Source organism: Chondrus crispus, genomic scaffold (assembly GCF_000350225.1).
Source record: "Chondrus crispus Stackhouse genomic scaffold, scaffold_240, whole genome shotgun sequence".
In the NCBI taxonomy this organism is placed as follows: Eukaryota; Rhodophyta; class Florideophyceae; order Gigartinales; family Gigartinaceae; genus Chondrus; species Chondrus crispus.
The window spans coordinates 134,473-151,101 of NW_005179125.1; positions in this window are offsets into that span (position 1 = coordinate 134,473).

Genomic DNA, 16,629 nt, shown 5'->3' on the forward strand with positions numbered 1-16,629 from the left:
GGCCGTGCTCACCGCGCTGTCGCACGCGCTGGCCGTGGACCACGCCCACTCTGCGGCCTACCTGTCGCGCTGGCTCGCCGTCGCGTCCCCGCTTCTCACCTCGCTGCACGTGTCCGACGCCGTGTCGACGCCCGTCGCCGCCCTCTCCGCCCTGCTGTCCGCCCCGCGTCTCACGCGCGCCGCCGTCGCCGACCGCGCCCCGTTCGTCGCCCTGCTCGCGCGCCGCCCCGCGCTGCGCAGCCTCACCGTCTTCGCAGAGTCGTTCCGCGTCCGCCCGGCCCTGCTCGCCGCCCTGGCCCGCCTCGACCTGCACGAGCTCCACCTCTCGTGCTCGTTCGCCGACCCGCGCCACTGCGTGAGGCACGACCTTCGCGCCCTGCCAACACTGTGCCCGCGCCTCGAGTCGCTCGCTGTGCGCTGCTACGGCCATACGCCGCCGCCCGCGCAGCACACCGCCAAAGCCCTCGCCGCCTTGCCCACGTTAACACACCTCTCCATGCACCCCGCCATCCCCGCCCCACACCTCGCCCACCTGCCCTCGCTGCGCTCTGTCGTAGTCACGCAAGCCCGCAACTCGCATCTGCAAGCCGTCCACCTCGGGCCCCTCGCCACCTCGCTCTCCTCCTGGGACTGTCTCACCTCGCACGACCTGCACCTCCTGCGCGCGTGCTCCAATTTGGAGTCACTTCGAGTCACAGTCAACAAGGGCTGCGAGCAACCGCTGGCCGCCCTGCTCCAACGTCTCCCGCACCTCCGCTCCCTGGCCGTGTCATGGCCTTCCTTTGCGGACTGGGCCTGCCGCTCCGGCCCGCCCACCCCGCCCTTCCGCGGACGGCGCCACTACGTCGATTTGCCCCCCTTGTTCCTACCGAGTCTCGTCAAATCTCTCCAACCGCTGCGCGAGCTCAGTCTCACAGAGGTCCGCCTGCCGTTGTCGGACCTTTCTGCAATTTTGATCTCATTGGGCAAGTCTCTGCATCAGTTCGGCACCTCTATTGTGGATCAAAAAGAGATGCCATTTTTTCGCCTCGAGGCCGTTTTGATAGCCTTGGCCACATCCAACCACGAGCTCCGCCGCTTGAATGTCTCTGAGCTCACCAACTATTATGCCATCAAACCCGTTCCAAGCCACACTCACTTCAACAAACAACAGCGCCGCCTCGCCGTCGCCATCCGTCGCCTCGCCATTCGTGCTCCGCTTTGGCAGAGTGACGAGATCACTGAATTTGTAGAAAGAGCGTTTCTCCACCCTCCAAAATAAAACTTCCCCTTACTCAAAACAGCCGTCAAACGGATACACTAGCCACGCTTTTTTTTGCGGCGTTGTCTATGCTTCTCTTACCCCCATTTTACCTTTCCAGTTGAACAGGGACGTCGCTGCTGCCGGCCACTGTGAGCCTCATGTGCTTGTCGCTGGTCGCCGCACGTTGGTGACACGGTGGGCATGTGGCCGTACTCTACCGTAAGGGAGCGGGAAAACTTAGATGGGATGGGAGCGTGGAGATGGGATCCAGAGGGGTAATGATAGGGCATGTGTCTTGAAATGGGTGCGCTTCATTTCATTCCCGGGATATAGTGATTCGGATTTCTTGCCTATCAGGCTTCGGCTGAGAAGAAAGGAGGAAAGCCGACAAGCATCACCAGTTGAATGAAAGCCCAGTCGCATCTCGCTCTGCAACTCGTCGAAAGACGTCGCGAAGGGCGTCGGAATTTCGCACAAGACGTTCCACGGCGACGATGTGACGCTCCTCCACAAGCTCCTTGCACAGCGCCGCTGGAAGCTTTTCTCGAATAAGTGACAAGTTTTCGCGATGCATCTCGACGGCCTTAGACGCGACGTCCTTAGGATGCGCCTCCCACAGCGATTGCTCCCACTCATCAACAAGCAACAGCCGAAACGCGATATCCTTGAACCTGGGCTGCATCAGCTTGAAAGCGACACGTGCCTCAATATCAGCATCATCCACGGCGCGAGGGACAAGCTTCCGCACAGAGCCTGAGCACCACATGGTGATGACGTAGCGGCGCTTGAAGGAAGGAAGCACGCGGTGATGCATGCCCGTCGAGGCGAGCAGCACAAGGCGGGCGTCCACTGGTTCGATATCCACAAAGTGCGTGGGGGTGTTGTACAAGCGCAAGCAACCGCCGTCGGCGCGCGAATCCCAGGCGTCATTCAGATACAGCAGGGCTGTGACGACGCGCCTATCAACCGACGGGGATGAGTCGACATGGATCGGAAAGCAGGCGCCGTCGCCCTCGGCGCGCTGGACCTTGAGCGCGTGCTCGGTGAGGGTGAAGCGCGGGGCGTGGACGCTGAGCGAGGCGTAGACGGTGGGGTCGTCAGTGAGGGCGGCGAGCGCGGGCAGGGCGGCGAGCGTGGCCGGAGGCAGATGGGCCAGCTCGGCTTCGAGGACGTTGCGCTTGGTGAACGTGGAAGTGGCGGAGGCGGAGACGATGTGCGTGGCGTTGGGTTGCAGGTGCGCGGCGTCCGCGAGAGCATCGATCTCGCGGCGCAGGGAGGCCGAGCGCGCAGGAGGGATGGCCGAGTCGAGAACGGCGTAGCCGTGCGTTTCGAGATGCGTGGAGAGCGAGGGGGGGAGGGCGGCTAGGAGGGTGCAAAGGGGACGGTAATACGAACGGATGGCGGGTTGGAGACGGGTGGTGAGCATTTCGGATTGGTAAAAGGGGGCGGCGGGCGTGGGGAGGGAGTGAACCCAACGTTGCTGAACCTGAAGGCATTTGGTGTTGCGGTGGCCCGGGAAGCTTGGGAGGCCAATTTGTGGAATAGCGCAAAGATATGCGGTCGTGCTTTCCGTAGTTGCTATTGGCTCCCATGCAAAATGAGTTCACTCCCATAGCCTTTCTTTCATCCTACTGTAGTTATCCTCTTCACTAATAAAGCGTCCAACTGGCAGCTCCCCACTTCTCAAAGGCATAAATGAAAAGGGAACTGATGGAAGAACAAGCGAGCCTTGATCCGTTGAAAGTGGAAGCGGTACATGGGCCCCTGCCCATGAGTGCTGCCCCGTGCGGGGGCCACAAAACCGGCACTATTCGACGACGGCATTCCTTGACAGATCATCTAAGCAGCAATTGTTGACGTGGTTCAAAATTATCTCTCGATATGCCCTTTCTAATGTACGAACACCACCAAGACTAGTATCTATTCGACCTTTGTCCTCAAAAGAGAACAAGTCCCGGTCGGATAGACACTATAGTCTTCAATGTTGCCTAAAATTCTTCTGCTATGAGATCCCTGAGTTTGGCTCTCAAACCGCATCGAATACCACTGGGCGGATGTATGTCATCGTCAAGAATTGATGAATATAACTGAAGGGGATCCAGCGTCTCCAGGGCCTTCCAAACTCTATTCACGAAGGTCATGGATGTCCTAACTCTTCTCGCAGACGAGCTCCATGTTTAGGAAAAGCAAGCAAGCGTCAAAGAGATGTTGACAATTTTGACGTCACCAACCTTACAATTTGACGAGATACTACCTCTGCAGAGGGTTTTCATGCCCTAGTTAGCTAACACAGTAGCTTTGCTCACTTCATTTTCGAATCTATCTTTTCATCTCTAAGATGAATGAAATCCTTTGGGTCCTTTTTCAGACATTCGCGACTTGCGTGGCTCAAACAGATCCGAAAACTTCATGACTACATATAAACCTCCGACGTATGTAAAGTCTGTTCAAATTCTGCCGCTCTAACAGCTGCGACCGATACGTCTGAGCAGTCTCGTGTCTCCGTCCAGTCATGATTTCTTACCCTGAAGAGAGAGATCCCAGCTTTCTTTGAATTCTCAATTCATGTGCGCAGCCCATCGTCACTTTCTAAAGCTATCTTGTCAAACTGTAAACTTTGGCAGGGAAATGGCCTGTGAAGACTGTTCCCATGATTTATTAATTACTGCCGGCGAATGCCTCGCAAGCTCATCGTGATAATCATACGTTCCTTCCTCTGAATTATTATTCTGGTCCAGCTACGAGAGCCTCTTTACTATTTTTCTGAATACCGTTTCGGGCTTTGATGACACTGACGTACCATGGCAATCTCAAAGTTTGTCCTAGCCCCACTCAACTCGTACAATGAATATCAGGCAAATCGATCCTGAAAACGGTAACAGGGCCAAGGAGATGTGTATCTATGCAGGCCAGAAAGAGAGCAGCATTCAATTTTCATTCGTAGAGAAGCAGATACTTTCCATAAGGAATGCATTACAGCATGGGCTGCTGACTTGTTCGTTGTATGGGCATAGTACCGGTCTACGGCAGGTACCGCCAGGACTCTCCGCATGTTAGTGAGGAGCTCCGCTGAAAAGACGCCGTTCTATGCGAGATTCAGAATGTCAGCCTTCGAACGAAATAGACCTATTCACAATCAAAGCAATGGAAGAGACACAAAAGCTTTTGGTCAACGTTCAGAAGCAACCATCGGGGCATCTTTGTGACTTTGGAGGCCTCATAACCATTTGATAGGAGCCATTTGAAAGGAGCGATATGTCCATAAAGACTTTCTATGTGCAAAGAAGATATGTTCATTGTGGGACATCGCGTGATTTACCTTGAGCTATCCGATCAAATTTGATGTCCGTGTTGGAGAACTGGAGAGGGCGCATGGAAGGTTCAGATAACAATCTGTGTTCTACATAAAGGAGGATTCAACTCGCGCAATGGTTGCAGAAAGGAAGGATGCAAACACTCCGTTTTAGACCAATTGGGAAGAAAATTGTTTCTACACCACTCTGCAGCATTCCCACAACAACAATATGAACTTCTATGTGCCGATCTTCATTTGTCTACTTTGGCTTCACTTCTATTCGGCCACTGCTGTTGGCTGTGCCCCAAAATGCCGATTCAGTTTGTGCGAGCCCTCAATTGTTTCTCTCAGAAAACCTTCCGATGTTGCTCAGACATCCGCTATTTGTCTGAAAGGGCAACGCTTAGGAATTGTAAACTCGGGTGAGGCTTATATTCTAAGGGATCGCAGTAGATATACGCCAATTTCAAAAGTTCGTCGTACTGGTCTGAAGCAGGCCTACTCACCGCATTTCTTCAAGACATTCGTTATTCGTAATGTGACATCTGGTATAGGTCACGAGACCCCGCAGCAGAATCAAAGCAAGTTTCTCAATGGAACTTGCATCGCCCTTCCGCTTCAAGAATACCAAACCATCCAGCATGTTGGGAAAAAAGTTATTGTAAGAGACAATATCGTTCTATCCCGAAAGAGGCCTCTTCGAGACTGCGTGTCGTTCATTAGTCGTTTATGAGACACCAAGGATACGAAGCAAGTCCGAACACTCGGAACTCAGGAGGTTTGGAGAAGGCTCAAACCTCTCCCATATCCGATGGGACTGAAATCCATAAGAAAAAGAGAGTGTGATATCGAATCGTGGGGATTGATCGGATGTAAGTTATTTCGATAAGGCATCCCTAATGAGTCGGGGTGTAATACTCTAAGCCCCCCTGGTTTAACAAGATTATTTCCTTGTGCTCCGGGACCTGGGTGAATGTTGATACTGTCATTCAATCATCTTAATAAACGCGCACATAGGCAGTGCTTTGATCTAGTCTTTGCAACATAATATACAGTGTTGGCTTCAGAAATGGCGATGGTTTTAGACCACATAAAGGGAGCGCAATTTCTTCAACAGCTTTGAGCAATGGCCTGCTATCGTACTGGGGTATTCAATCTTTCTGCAGTTCAGCCTATTCACTTACAGACTGCTGCATACGCGACCCTTCTCCTTGCTAGTTGGAGGCCCACGTGCGGCTGATTTCTGATATCTAAGCGCAGCAAAAGAGAATGAAAAGATTCCAGGAGACGGTAGTTGTCCTGGTTTTGAGACACATTGTCCCGATCCTTGCTGGAAGTTGTCTAAACGGTTTGGTCTCGCGTTACAAGCAAATGGTCTGCCCTTTATTTAGAGTACTTTAATTCGCAGTTGACACCTCGGTACAGCAACAGAGGCTGCTCTTTAATGTCGTTTTGTGAAAGGGGCCCACAGCTTGTGGTTCCCACGATTTCTGTCTAGATTTAGTTCGCACTTCTCTCAGACTATTTCAATGCTCGCAGCAGACATGAGTCATCGTCCACTCAGCCATTTTTGATATTGAAATCTCCATCGCCATTTGCGTGGGAACCAGATAACACGTTCCGCTATCTCCCATTGAAGAGTTCGGCAAGTCTCGCACATCATATTTACATTGCCCCGTTTACGTGTCTTCCAGTCGAAAGGATATGCTGCTCTGCATGGAATGCGAATTCGGACGAAAGCTTGTTCCTTGGATGTGACGTCGGAGGATCCACCACTTGTGCTATTCTTCTCAACAAGAAGGCTGAGACAATCACCGTGCAGACAGGATAAGCACGCAACCCGCACATTTGGGGGTTTGAACAAAGCCTAAAAGTTGTCTCGGAACTTGTGCGTTGTTCTGGAGGCTAGAGTGCATGAGCTTACAACCCTTTCCATTTGTATTTCTGGTGGTGAATGCCTGACTACGCAATCGAGATATGCGGATGGTCTGCGCTGGTCTCTTGCCCTTCCAGACTCTGTAGAAGTGTTTGTGTTGCAAGATATCGTGACTCCATTGGGACTTATCATGCCATTCGCACGGTACTGTAACATCCTGGATCTGAGTGCAATCGTCCCGATGCCATTGGTAACGCTCATCGCTGGAACTGGGTCTGTAGCCGCGAAATTCATTATGAATCGCGGATCTGAGAGAGTCCCTAAAAAAGAATGCCTACGCAGAGATGACTTTTCTATTTCAATGACAAACTGGGTGGCTGGGGGCCAAAACTTGGTGATGCAGGTACGGGATACTACAGTATGTTGCCGTGAGGGCATTGGATCTATCTCTTCGTATAATGGACAGGATGGTGGAAACCAATCTTGATGTGTCTTTTCTCGCCCTTTCTGCAAGAGGAGAGGCGGAAGAAGAAATAGAGATGCAGAATATGGCAAGAGCTGTTTTAAAGGCCTCTATGGTGCATTATATTCCCAGAGAAGATGTGAATTCTGAGCAGGAGTTCGAGAAGCACTTGAACTCTGTCACCGCTTATATCTATGATAAAGCTACGACCAGAGGTCGGATAGCTTCCTTTGCATCTCGTGTGGCTCGTCTAGGCAGAGAGGGCAACGAGATATGTATGCAAGTGTTTCGGGAAGCTGGATCACAGCTCGGGGAACTTGTGTTGTCTGTACTCTAGGTTCGGCATCGACGAGAGCTTCTTCTCAAGCGAAGGCTTGCGGCGCATGTGTTTGTGCCGTAGGGGGCTCTTCGCAGCCATAGAGGATGTTCCGGTATTTGCTGACAGTTTTAGTGAAACTTTAAGAGATGCGAAACCGTTGGACTCAGGAGACAAGCATGCTTAGCGTTTGCGTGTGCGCCCGTCTCTGGCACCAGGCTCAATCAAGTGAGCTCCAAGAGTGGGGTAATGCGCAGGGTTCAAAGTTTTTGTTCCGAGCGTTGTAGCAGTGTCGGTCACAACTTGTTGTAGTGAAGGAAGAGAGCGTTTGATGTTTCGGATGGTTCGCTCTGAAATTTTGAACTGACGCATAACTGTGGTATTCGCATTCTTGACCTGCAGCAGATGCCCAACCTCGATTTTCTGTGCAATCGTAAGGCGCGTACGCTTCGCTTTGGCGATCTTTTCAGGAATCATGTTAGGTCTTTGAGTGAGGTGCCATCACCAATTGAGCTGAGGCGCATGAGGAATGGGCGATGACGACGTCGTGCATGACCCGTGGCAGAACCTGTGTCTGCCGGTTTTGGCGGCACTAATTCGAGGGTGGCAATAATAAAAGCGGCACTATTGCGCGTCCCTCCCCCCTGTACGTAGAAATAAAAGAGAGGTGGTGATGGGCGCTGCGGGGAAAAGGGGGGCCACCACTCGGCCGACCCTCACCACGGAACGGCACGCTCCCCAAACCGCCTCCCCCATTTTACCCAACAACAGTACTCGTGGATTTTATGTGGGTGTACAGTATATCGAACTGTGCATGCGTGCCGAACAAAAAGCATTTCGCGAGCTGGACGTGACGTAAGAAATTGTTAGCAGATAGAGGTGATCACTGTTGGTGTGCCTTTTCACAGTGGCACCTTTCCCAATTTGTTCTTTGAAGCCGAAAGAGAGCTTGAACCCTGGGTTCTTTCGCGTACGTATCGACATTCAAGACTTCCATCATATCAGGTGTTACGAATGCACCCTACTATAGGCTTGTAATAGAGTGGACGCCCATGAAGCGCATCCTGAGTCACTTGAGATGCGTCAATTTACTTAAGACGGGACAGCCGGCACCGACGAGTAGTTTCCCGCCTTTCAGCGCTTCTGGATCAATATCCCCTTGCAGAGCTTTCAAGAAGTCATCGGGCTTGTAGAAGATACGAATGGCTTTTAACTTGAGGTCATCACTCAACTCGAGAATCCCGAAGCCGTACATGTCATAGGTCTTGTCATCGCCTTGGCGCCCTCTATATTCGCCGTTAAACTGAGCCCAATGACGCCATGAGAACGTAACAGTCGGAGGCGGGGAAAATACTTCGATAACTTCCCAAGGAAATCCAGATAGAAATGCACCTCGAAAGAGGCTGTGCGAGCTATGAAACGTCTCCTTCTCGGAGTCGTACAGGGTTTTGTCACATGAGTGCAGTAACCAGTTGTAATTGCCTGCTTCCGCGGCCTCACGACCGTGAAACGCCTTCCCTCCATTTACACTCACATTGTACTCGTCGTGCTTGACAGTGGTCCATTCCTCGAACGGAATATGTGAGGCTTCAAATTCCCATGACTTGACTGCATCTTCAACAATGGTGTGTAGCGAGCCAGGTTTATGATTGCGAGAGCGGCCGCGGAAAAATATGAGGTCGGCCTTGTCATAGTTGGGCTGCTCGAAGAGGAATGGAAGAGAAGGATCTTTAGTTCTGGCAGACCGGGAGGGGCGAAAAAAGCCGTGAGTCTTTTCAAGAAAAGCCAACTCCTCGGTGATCTGGATTGGTGTCATCGACTCGATATCTTGAAAATTCATCGGGAAAAGTAGGTGTGGGGATGGGCGGAGGTAGGTGAGCAGAAAAAGTAAAGGACGGTGGGACAAAACTAGAAGAGAGTGGTGGGAATCAGGACGTAGAGGGTCGACCGCAATCTAGATGCATTTATGTAATCCAGAGCAGAGCACAGGGTCTCTATTGAAGTGTTTATCGCGTGTTGAATGAGATGCGATGCTCATTTGATCACCTACCGGTGGTGATGGCTCATTTGATCACCTACCAGTGGTGATGCTCTTAAAATGTTAAATACAAATATATACAGTATACTGTATCTCGAGGCTATGCGTCCTCGCTTCGACTCGTGCACATCTCACCAACTTGTGCTTTTCGCAGATTGGCTTCGTAAAGCGCAGAAGCGACGACGGGCAAAACTGCGTCTTGCCCGGCTCCTCGTTGGGCCCTCGAACCGCAACCTTATCGCCGCGCTTCTCTCCGCGCTTTTCACACACCGCAGTTGCGGATCGTGAACTACGCTTAATGTACTGTGCGCAAAAACGCGCAAAACAACCGCCTAAGTTTCGCTTCGGCGTGCCTCGGAGCAAAATCGCTAAATGTTTCACAATGATGTCTCAGCTGCGTACTCAAAAAGCAACGTAGGGTATCATGCAAAACTGCAAGGGGGGGGATAAATCCATTGTTGTGTGGCCAAATATACTAAAAAGACCAATGCTATCTTTTTGACTGCGGTGGAGCTCGCTGTTATCAATCTGGTCCATCGCGGTGATGCGAGGACCACAAGTGAACCAGAGAAAGCGGACCGGACCGGACCGGCCGCACGGCGCGTGCTGTTCTGGGTTAATAATGTCAGTCAGCATTATTTATATGTCCATGTTTATCTGATAACAAAATTAAAAAAGACCAAAGAAAGCAAAAAGTCAGTTTGGGTGCGCTGCTGAGCTATCCCAGCGCCACGATAACATTTATTTCTATCAGTTATCGTCACGGTGCATTTAGGACGACTACCGGGATGACTCCAGAGCAGAAAAAGGGCCTGCCTGTCGGGAGACCGACGGAAAAGGGGGCGGTCCGGAGGGGATTTTAGTAAAGGGTAAAAGGGTGGTAAATAGGGTTACCTTAAAGGGAAGGGAAGAGCGGCAGGCTATTGCCTCAGAACCGCTACGGACGGTGAGCACGGTCAATGGACGGGGTTGTCGGGTTGATGGTTCAGGTGATCGAATGTGCTGAGGTCGAAGACGAGTAGCGTCTTCGACCTGGCTTTATAGTCCTATTGACTCTACAACAAAAGTAGGCGCACTACCATAAAAGGAAGGTTGCGCCACGCACGAAATATGTCTAAACGGTTACACCCTAAAACATGTAGAATTGTAGGTGGCACGTCATTAAGGGACTCTATAATTGATAGCTAAATGTAGCCTACATAATCCCTGAATTGATATTGATAACATAGAAGTGTGATATCTACTGTAGTCTAGTCAATAAGTCTAACACTGCCGGCCTCATTTTGCAAGCTGAACTTTACAAATATTACGAGACACACGGTGCATCACGTCGCATAAACACCGGAAAGTAACAGGAAAAGCAGTTTTTATTCAGCACGCGAGCAGCACTGACGCCATAATCACCGTCCGAACCTACCCTGATGGGCGCCATTGAGCCTCCCAATGACTCGAGACCGTCTTTCTTCGGCCACTTCATGCACCGTGAACCTCAACTACTCCTCAATTACCCACACTGTCAGCTTTATGATACTATATGAAGTGAAATGCGACGTAGTGCACCGTGGTATGAAACCGCTAAACCGCCGCCCCAGCAGGACGCTGACAAGTTCGTACGTTGTGACGTTTGGAGCCGCAGCGCGAACATCTAGTGACACGTGTAGTATTTGATTCGAAACGACTGATGCGTCTACGCTTCCTCGGACGCCTACGCTTCAGGGGCAGAGCCAACGGAAGCTTCAAATTTGAAGAGTTTGAAGATTCAAATATTGTTGACGTACACGGCAGCTGATAGGGTGACAGATCCTGATACTGGAGTATGTACCAGTATAAGTTAAATAAGATCAGATGGGTGTGGGGACTTTGCTTTGTTCGTTGTGGCGGAGTTGGTAAGCTACTGAAATGGCAGACATCTCTCCTTCTAGTGAATCAGATCAGAGTCACCCAAATGAGTCTCGCGAGAATCGAAAGCGCGGCATCCAGGCAGATGCCAAGCGTGATATTCAGAGTCCATGGGGGGCCGGTCCCCCGCTGGCATTGGCGGATCGAAGCGGTTTCACATTGAGCGTAGGGCAATGTTTCGACAGCCGAGATGATGTCTTTTTGGCCCTTTGTCAGCTTGCCGAAATCAGCAATCGCCGGCACAGTTTTAAGCATTTGAGGAAGGACAATTCTGAGGAAGATGAGAAGTTTTACGCACGTTTCACTTCAACGCAGTTAAAGACCCGTTGCCTTGTTGACACTTGCAGTTTTCGCGTAGACGTAATTAGCGATTCACAGGGGACTTGGAAAATGAAGGAGTTCATAGGGCATTCTTGTGTACCACATGTAAATCTCACCCCCCGTGTTGGGCGCTCTGCGTACTCGCCGGAAATGCTTGCCGATTTAGTTATACCCCGCATCTTGGAAGGCCTTTCGTTGACTGCAAAAGACATCCGGGCTGCCCTTCGGCCGTTTGTTCGACGGGATCCAGCACCATCTTTTTTGAAGAGGGTCCGGGAATGTGCGCTGGGCAGAATCACAAAGAACAACGAGCAGCTTGTCTCTCGCCTCCCTGATTACGTCGGTGCCCTGAATGAATTGGGTCATAAATCTAAAGTTGTTGTGAAGAATCGAGACGAAATGCTTCAAGTCGCAGTTAGCGTCGCTCGCGATCAGCATAAGAAAAGTATTGATGCGTCCACTTTCAACGAGACCGAATTTCGAGACTCACTCAAAGACGTTCCCGGAGACGCTGAGTTTTTCTACGCTGTGCTCTACGTGCCGATATCGGCGATCCAACTAGTGTCGAAATTGGTACCAGTTTTCACCGCAGATGCCGCGCATTGCGCCAGCACAACCAAGGGGACTTTGTTTTCTCTTTATGGGTCCGACGTTTGTCGAAGACAAGTGCTGATGGGAATGATGTTGGTCGCAGACAATGAACGGGAAGAGACTTGGAAGCTCTTTTTGAGTTTTGTCAATGAGCATCTCGATTTCAACCGCGATCACTTTCGCCTCATCACAGATCAAGACAAGGGCGCAAGGGCCGCAATCGATTCGTGCTTCCCGAAGTAAAGCAGTTTTACTGCACTATGCATCGTCAAGGAAACATCTACAAGCGCGGGGACGCGACCAGTGGAAGCGCTTTTGCTTCAGCCGTGAATTCATGGACCGCGGGGCAACTCAGTGCTGCGAGATCTAACTACACTGCTAAATCCCGGGCCTACATTGCTCAGGTGAAGGATGAAGAGTAGTATCCCTTTGTCAGGGGTGGTTTGTTTGGTCGCACTACGACGCAGGGGGTTGAATCGATGAACCGTGCCAACCTTTCTGTGCGTCTATCTCCCGTTGGTTCGGCCTTCATGCGCGCCGCTGACCTCGATCAGTCGAGGCACATTGAAGCCATTAAGCAGGACGACGCCTACAAGTCAAGCGGGGCAACTATTGTTCCGAAAGTCAAGGGTCGTGTAGACGCACTCCAATGCAAAGCCTCTGTTAGACGTCTCCCAGTTGTGTTTCTAGATGATACAAGAAATACTGCCCTTGTGACATCTGAGAGAAATCCCCTGCTCTCCTACACAGTGAAACTGATGGATAAGTCATGCACCTGCGGTAAATGGCAAGGATTTAAGTTTCCATGCTCGCACGCTGCAAAGGTATTTTTGCAGGGTGACCACAATATTGAAGATTACTTGGCACGTTATGATTCATCATACTGGTACATACTCCAGTATCAGGATCTGTCACCCTATCAGCTGCCGTGTACGTCAACAATATTTGAATCTTCAAACTCTTCAAATTGGAAGCTTCCGTTGGCTCTGCCCCTGAAGCGTAGGCGTCCGAGGAAGCGTAGACGCATCAGTCGTTTCGAATCAAATACTACACGTGTCACTAGATGTTCGCGCTGCGGCTCCAAACGTCACAACGTACGAACTTGTCAGCGTCCTGCTGGGGCGGCGGTTTAGCGGTTTCATACCACGGTGCACTACGTCGCATTTCACTTCATATAGTATCATAAAGCTGACAGTGTGGGTAATTGAGGAGTAGTTGAGGTTCACGGTGCATGAAGTGGCCGAAGAAAGACGGTCTCGAGTCATTGGGAGGCTCAATGGCGCCCATCAGGGTAGGTTCGGACGGTGATTATGGCGTCAGTGCTGCTCGCGTGCTGAATAAAAACTGCTTTTCCTGTTACTTTCCGGTGTTTATGCGACGTGATGCACCGTGTGTCTCGTAATATTTGTAAAGTTCAGCTTGCAAAATGAGGCCGGCAGTGTTAGACTTATTGACTAGACTACAGTAGATATCACACTTCTATGTTATCAATATCAATTCAGGGATTATGTAGGCTACATTTAGCTATCAATTATAGAGTCCCTTAATGACGTGCCACCTACAATTCTACATGTTTTAGGGTGTAACCGTTTAGACATATTTCGTGCGTGGCGCAACCTTCCTTTTATGGTAGTGCGCCTACTTTTGTTGTAGAGTCAATAGGACTATAAAGCCAGGTCGAAGACGCTACTCGTCTTCGACCTCAGCACATTCGATCACCTGAACCATCAACCCGACAACCCCGTCCATTGACCGTGCTCACCGTCCGTAGCGGTTCTGAGGCAATAGCCTGCCGCTCTTCCCTTCCCTTTAAGGTAACCCTATTTACCACCCTTTTACCCTTTACTAAAATCCCCTCCGGACCGCCCCCTTTTCCGTCGGTCTCCCGACAGGCAGGCCCTTTTTCTGCTCTGGAGTCATCCCGGTAGTCGTCCTAAATGCACCGTGACGATAACTGATAGAAATAAATGTTATCGTGGCGCTGGGATAGCTCAGCGGCGCACCCAAACTGACTTTTTGCTTTCTTTGGTCTTTTTTAATTTTGTTATCAGATAAACATGGACATATAAATAATGCTGACTGACATTATTAACCCAGAACAGCACGCGCCGTGCGGCCGGTCCGGTCCGGTCCTCTTTCTCTGGTTCACTTGTGGTCCTCGCATCACCGCGATGGACCAGATTGATAACAGCGAGCTCCACTGTCGGAATTTGCCCGGGGAGCGGGCGGGTGATCTGAAACGTGTCCACGGGGGGCGCGGGCCACTGAGGCTCTGTGCGCGGGGGGGCACAGGCCGGTGTGGCGCGAGGTGCAAGGCAGGAGGACGGGCCTTTTAGTTTGCTGCGGGTGGTGCGGTTGAGTTTGTTGGGGTAAGTTGTTGTGTGTGTGGGGACGAAGACGTTCACCGTCTTCGTCCTCAACCTTTATACTCCCACTCGACGCCAAGTCGAGTGGACTAAAAGTGTACTCACCCCCCCTTTTAGTGGGGTGCTACCTATAAATGTGCCTCTATCAGGCTTAATTAGGCGTTTGCCCGTTTAGGTAATGAGGATCCTTTCGGAGAATCCTCAAATTGTAGGTAGTTGAATTGTCTACGTGAGGTAGTGCCACCCACTAGGGACAGGTGGCACAACCTTAGGGATTACGGTATTGATAGACTCTGGTAAAAGTTGTGACACTCCTCTTAAGAATAAAGTGGGCACCTTCGGGTGCCTCACGACTTGTCGATCCACTGTTCGATAGGGTGACGTAGTGTTGAATCTGTCAGTATTTGATATAGAACAGTGCATCGCTTAAACTTTGTGAGGGCGTCAGCAGGGTTGTTCTCGGAGCGGATGAAACCGATATTCCGTAGTTCGTTCCGCTGATATGAATCTTTAACCACCTTGATGTCGATCATTAATCGTTTTTCTGTGGTAATTGTTGACTTGGTTATCACGTCGAAGAGCGATAAGCTGTCTGTGAGCATCGAAATAGGAATTGGTTGGTTCGTCATTATCTCCATGTCCTTTTTGATGGCGAAAGTCATGTCGAAGACGTCGGCGAAGGCCATAGTCTCGCTTCCTAGGACTGATCTAGAAACTCTTTTGGACTTGTGTGATGACCAATACAACGGCTGGCACTTGTTTTCCTTGTCAGCCAGGAACACGATGTACCCAAGTTGGGACGTTCCGTCGTGGTTGTTGCTATAGGCAGCATCCGAATACGTTTGCAGTCGGAGAGAGCCTTTGTCTAACTTTGGATAAAGAAGTCTCTGTTCGGAGGTTTTTCTAATATGACGAACAACGGAGTTGAGAAGCTTTCTGTGGGTTGACGGATCTGAACTGAACCTTGTTTCGGTGACTTGCGTTGATTGAGCGACAGCACATGCTATATCAGGTCTGGTTTGTAGGAGCCACATTAGCTTCGCTCGAAGAGAGCTATACTGCGCAAAGGTGACATCCATAGGTAGAGAATCAATAGTCTTGATGTAGCGTTCTTGATGGATACAGAATCCATCGCTGGTTGTCTCAATATTGACACCGCTAAACTGTATCCTGTCAAATTCTCTATCTCTACACTGAAACCTCTTCTCAATACTTTGACTTAACTTCAAATACTTTGCGTCTCCGGCATGTAGACAGTCGTCGACATGCGTAGCACACAGACCGGCGAGCTGATTCGCAATCTTCTTGAAAAAGAGTGCACCATCTGTGGTACTTGCACTCATTCCAACGTCTTTCAAGATGTGGTCTCTTAAGGTCCTTCCCCAGTAATCTCCACTATCTGCGAGGCCATATAGTGGTTTTAACAGCTTAAGCAGTCGATTGGGACCAAGTTCAAATTCTGGTGACGGCTTAATGTACACATCTATCATTAGCTTCTCTGCACTTTGAAGATAAGCCTGCGTAACGTCAGTTGAGAATAGTCGGAAGCTAAATACTGCTGCTAACCCTATTAATATTTTGACTGAAAACTGTCTGGCCGTAGGATTATCGTGAACTAAAGAACATTTCAGTTTGTCAGCGTAACCTTGAACAACATAGCGAGCCTTGTGGACTTCTTTGTTCGTACCGGAGTCTTTGATTGTTAGGACGAAGCGGCCTCCCATAACGTTAGCATTACGTGGTACTTCATCCTTAGTAACAATTTTCCAGGTCTCCCTCTTGATGAGTCCTTCCATCTCCTTCTTTTTAGCTGCATAGAACTGGCGTGCTCTAGGGTCACTAGGTTTGATTTCTTCAGTGATAAAGGAAGAGAAGGGAGTCTTTGGAGCAAGGGGAGAACGGAATATTCTTGTTTGATAGTGGATAATGGGACTGTGATCTCGGTAATATGGTTTGAGTTGGAAGGCGTTGAACATTTGCCTGTATGTTCCTTCCCTCTTCTGAATAGTTATCATTCTTCCTTGAACATGCATAACTATAAATGGTCCTAACCAGTTCTTATCCTGTTCACTAAAGACTAGTACTTCGTCTCCTAGTTGATATGTCCTATCGGCTGCTGGAGGTATCTGTCTTGTTAATGCTGCTTGTATTCTTCTTTCGGCTATGATTGCATTCATTTCCATCTGAGCAGACGTCAGTAGTCTCATTCGTTCTTCTTGGG